The sequence below is a fragment of the Suricata suricatta genome, chromosome 12 (assembly GCF_006229205.1).
Source record: "Suricata suricatta isolate VVHF042 chromosome 12, meerkat_22Aug2017_6uvM2_HiC, whole genome shotgun sequence".
Classification (NCBI taxonomy): Eukaryota; Metazoa; Chordata; class Mammalia; order Carnivora; family Herpestidae; genus Suricata; species Suricata suricatta.
Window position 1 is genome coordinate 36,358,594 of NC_043711.1, and position 5,744 is coordinate 36,364,337.

The window sequence follows — 5,744 nt, forward strand, 5'->3', positions numbered from 1 at the left end:
GCTGGGTGGAGTTGGAGCCTTCCTGCCTGGCCCCTGATGCTCCTGATAAAGACATGGCCACTATATTATTGGGTCAGGGGTCCTCATTGGGCTTTGCTCTCCTCTCTTCCTCTCCATTGCTGGATGGTGTCCTGTTGTGAGTCTCTCTCTAATCTTTTGAGACAACTTTAGGAGGCAGCCAGTGTGGCTTTACATACTGGCAAATCTAGGTTCAAATCCAGGATCTTCCCCTTATGAACTCTGGCCTTGACCACATTACTTTGCATCTCTGAACTAGAGCTTTTGCAACTAGGAATAGATACTGTGGAGAGAAACAGCAAGTAGCCATTGTTTGAGGGTCCCTGGGAAAACCATATGAGATAATATATCAAAGGGGTTTGGCACAACAGTAAATTGTACACTAATGGTTAGACATTTTGACAGCCAGTTACACTTTCGATTTGGCTTGTCTTCAAGACCCTGCATCTTCTCTGCTCCATGAATTTTCATGCTACTGACACCACACCCTGGTCCCAGACAAGACCCCATGCTTAGAATGACCAGTGAACTCATGACCATGCATCATTTTGAGTGACTGCCTTGCAGGTCTGCAGAAACTTTGAATGTGACCCAGATAATAAGGCAGCTCTGCATGTCACCTCATTGACATACCGACCTCAGAATTCTCCTACATGGTTTCTCTGGTGCGGAAGGGGGTCAGATGGTGGCCCATCACCATCACAGATGGCTGACACCTCATAGCACATAGCTGACATCACAGAGGGCTAACACCCCATCTCTGATGACACATGTTGATTTGATTATAATAGTTTCTGAAAACCCATACAGGGAAAAAAAAACCCTTTGAACCTAATGACAAGGTCTAATAGTAAGTATGGGTATCATTTACTTAGCAAGCAGATCACAACAAAGTTGAGACATTTTAACACCTACTACTAGCTCTTCTAGAACTGAATATGTAGACACACTCACCCAGGACAGGCCTCACTTGCTCCTTTAGAGCAGTGCTAGTAAATACTGTGTCCCAGACCCTCCCACCTTCTGGTCTTTATGTAAATAATGCCAGGTCTTTTTTTAAAATTTATAATAGTTTATTGTCAAATTGGTTTCCATATAACACCCAGTGCTTCTCCCAACAAGTGCCGCCCTCCATGACCATCACCCCCTTCCCCCCCTCCCACTCCCCCTTCAGTCCTCGGTTTGATTTCAGTGTTCAACAGTCTCTCATGATTTATGTCCCTCTCTTTCCCCAACTCTCTTTCCCCCTTCCCCTCCCTATGGTCCTCTGTTAGGTTTCTCCTGGGAGACCTATGAGTGCAAACATATGGTATCTATCCTTCTCTGCCTGACTTATTTCACTTAGCATGACACCCTCGAGGTCCATCCACTTTGCTACAAATGGCCAGATTTCATTCTTTCTCATTTCCATATGGTACTCCATTGTGTATATATACCACATCTTCTTGATCCATTTATCAGGTGATGGACATTTAGGCTCTTTCCATGATTTGGCTATTGTTGACAGTGCTGCTATGAACATTGGGGTACATGTGCTCCTATGCATCAGCATTTCTGTATCTCTTGGGTAAATCGCTAGCAGGGCTATTGCTGGGTCATAAGGGAGTTCTATGGATAGTTTTTTGAGGAACCTTCACACTGTTTTCCAGAGTGGCTGCACCAGTTTACATTCTCACCAACGGTGTAGGAGGGTGCCCATTTTCCCACATCCTCACCAGCATCTATAGTCTGCTGATTTTTTTTCACTTTAGCCACTCTGACTGGCATGAGATGGTATCTCAGCATGGTTTTGATTTGTATTTCCCTGATGATGAGTGACGCTGAGCATCGTTTCATGTATCTGTTGGCCATCTGGATGTCCTCTTTGGAGAAGTGTCTGTTCAGGTCTTCTGCCCATGGCTTCACTGGATTATTCGTTTTTCGGGTGTAAAGTTTGATGAGTTCCTTGTAGATTTTGGATACTAGCCCTTTGTCTAATATGCCATTTGCCACTATCTTTTCCCATTCTGTTGGTTGCCTTTTAGTTTTTTTGATTGTTTCCCTTGCAGTACAGAAGCTTTTTATCTTGATAAGGACCCAATAGTTGATTTTTTGTTCTTGATTCTTTTGCCTTTGGGGAATGTGGCGAGGAGGAAATTGCTGCTATTGAGGACTAGGAGGTTATTTCCTGCTTTCTCCTTTAGGGTTTTGATGGTTTCCTGTCTCACATTCAGGTCCTTTATCCATTTTGAGTTTATTTTTGTGAATGGTGTAATTTCATTCTTCTACATGTTGCTGTCCAGCTCTCCCAATACCACCTGTTGAAGAGGCTGTCTTTTATCCATTGGATACTCTTTCCTGTTTTGTCAAAGATTAATTGGCCATACACTTGTGGGTCCAGTTCTGGGCTCTCTATTCTATTCCATAGGTCTATGTGTCTGTTTTTGTGCCAATACCATACTGTCTTGATGATGACAGCTTTGGAATAGAGGCTAAAGTCTGGGATTGTGATGCCTCCTGTTTTGGTTTTCTTCTTCAATATTGCTTTGGCTATTCAGGTTTTTTTGTGGTTCCGTATGAATTTTAACATAGTTTGTTCTAGCTTTGAGAAGAATGATGGTGCAACTTTGATGGGGATTGCACTGAATGTGTAAATTGCTTTGGGCAATAATGACATGTTAACAATGTTTATTCTTCTGATCCATGAGCATGGAATGTTTTTCCATTTCTTTGTGTCTTCTTCAATTTCCTTCATAAGTCTTCTATAGTTTTCAGCATACAGGTCTCTTACATTTTTGGTTAGGTTTATTCCTAGGTATTTTATGATTTTTCGTGCAATTGTGAATGGGGTCTGATTTTTGATTTCTCTTTCTGTTGCTTCATTTTTGGTGTATAAGAATGCAACCAATTTTTGTACATTGATTTTGTACCCTGCATATTGACTGAATTCATTGATCAGTTCTAGAAGGCTTCTGGTAGAGTCAATCAGATTTTCCATCAACTGTAGATCCTTATCTCTGTGATAAAACCTACTGTCACTCACATTCCAGCCCACACAGCAGCCAAGTGAATTTCTCACCTCTTGCTTTTCTAGCAAGACCTGAATTGGGTTAGAAAGCCCTCTTAGAAGATGAAAGCAAGTATGGGAAAACAAAATAATAAAATGCCCACATGTAGTCATTAGGCCTTGTGGAGGATAGTAAGTGGTTATTGCTTAGTGCATCTTTCTTGATTTGTTAAGTTGGAATATAAACCAGCGATGTTAAGTAAGCAATTCCTTAGGAACCAACAATGACTCATCTCCCATACAGACTAAAATCTTTGGAGGAACTTGTGAGAATTTAGTAACGCCATTTGCCTGTCATTGGCCTCTCTCTAATTCCTTGGTTATGAAGTGACGTCTTTCCAAACATCTGATGAAAAGAAATTAGAAAGAGACAAAGATGCATTGTATCAATAGGAAATAAATAATTGACGTTCTGGAAATACAACTTCATTAAGAATATCACTGCTCCATGCTAATTACTCTATTATGGATTAAAAGCTTTATGATTGAATATGTACTATAGTCCTAAGTCATCACTAAATGTGAACGTCTATTTCTCCCCCTAATGACTTAAAAAATTTCCCTAGAATGATGGAGAGACTGTTTGTGGCAGGAACTTCAGCCAAATGCATCATCTTACAAAGAAGTATACAAATTTCACGTTTAAAAACTGGATTATTGCAAATATTCCATTCTGACTGTTTAAAGGTAATCTTGGTGGAAAGCCCTTCTTGAAAACCCTAACCTTCACCATTGGTTGTTTTCTTGTGGATTTCATAAGCCCTACAGTTGTGCACATGTAAAAACCTTACTATTAGTTATCTGCTGGTATTTAACAAATCACCCCCCCCCCCAAATCATGACTTACAGCAACCCACATTTGTTGTCTCACAGCCTCCGTGGTCAGAACTCTGGGCATGACCTGACAGAGTTCTTTGGGTTCCTAACAAGGCTTTCATCGAGGTTGTGGCTGAAATTGCTGTTTCATCTTAAGGCTTGACTCCTGTGGCGTGACAGTACAAGACCTACCACCTAATGGTAGTTGATAGGCTGCGATGTGTCTGTTTCAAATTCACTATGAAAGTTTATGTAATATCCCATCTTCTCTGGTGAAGAGTAGTGAAAGTTTGACCAACTTTCTAGTGCATTCTCCAACTCCTCCCGATCAACAAGGGTTATGTAAGTTCATTAGTTTATATCTTGTGGGAGATAAAGATAGCATAGTTATTAAGAGCAGAACCCTGGAAAAAACTACATCCAAATTTAAGATGTACCGCAAATGATCTGTATGACCTTGGGCATATCAGGAAAGTTTTCAGTCTCTCTTTGTACATCTGTGAAGTGGAGATAAAATGGTAACTAAAACACTTAGCACCTCTTGAATACAAAACCCACAAGCAATGTTGATACTATTAGCATTCTTCTTCTTCATATGAACTTTTGTTTCTCACTTGTCAGCAGATGGATATTGGCTCAGCCCTTCTTTATACCTTGTCTTTGAAACCCAATTTTTAGTAGATGAAAGAAATACTTGTACAAAAATAGACTGGAATAAAAAAGGGGAAAAAAACAAGTTTTAAAGCTCCAAGTTATTTGCTAAGTGAAAAAGTAGGTTTCCAAAATCTTTCTACATCTAAATGTGGTTCCATCACTGCAACGCTAAACATGCAGTTCCCTATGGCTTTTGCCCACAACTCTTGGCTGTTACGGGCTGTTGCCTCAAGCTTAATTTGGTTTCCGGGATATGGTTTCTGTATGTGATGTACAGTCTGCAAGAAACATAGGGCTAGTTTTGTTTTAGGAAATGAAGATTAATAGCCAGCAGCTGGCTCATTAATAACCTTGGGTATACGGGACAAAAACAAATTTTTAGATAAATATGTAATCCTATAAATATTGGTGAAGCAGTAAACTTCTGATTCTAAATTAGTTAAGTTTCTAAGGCTATAAAACACTTTTACTGCTGACTTCTGTTTCTAAAATATCCATCTGAGACCTCCAAAAAATAATATTGACTGTCTTCTTTTAAACCAATCTTATTTTTACAGTATTTGTAGAGTATGGATTTTTATAAATACTCTACTTCTTCCTTGAAGGATCAGAATAAATGGTAACTACTGAAATGGCACCACCTAATATTAACACATGTTTTTGTCATGTAGTTGCCATTTTTCACGTCTGGGTAATCTTCTGGGGTGGAGTATTTTCACTTTGCATTCTCAGTGTAATTTTCTCTTCTATGTTCAAATCTGGTTTTAGTCTTGGAACGTTACCTTTTTTGTACTCAAGAATGAGAAATGATTGCTTTTTCCTGGTGCTTTATAGTTTACAAATAATTTTCCTGTCTTTTGTTCTTTAACCTACAACCACTCTTTACAATAGGTATTATCAGCCCTTGATGAGGCAAACAAGATTTAAAGGTGTTGAGTCACTTGCTGAAAATTAACACTAATAGGAAGTGGTAGAGCTGTAAGATGTTGAGGTTCCAAATCTCATGTTCTTTTAATTCTGATAGAGACAGGAAGGCTTTGGGTAACACACATGATCTCTGCACACTAACATTGTGATGTGGGCTGTTCTTTACAGATGGTGGTCCTCATATTTCTTCTCTCTATATCTTGTATTCTTTCATGGGAGCACCTACTTCTCCCTCTTCCCCTCCTCCTGCCACCTTCTAGAACCACTTTTTATTATTTTTTTT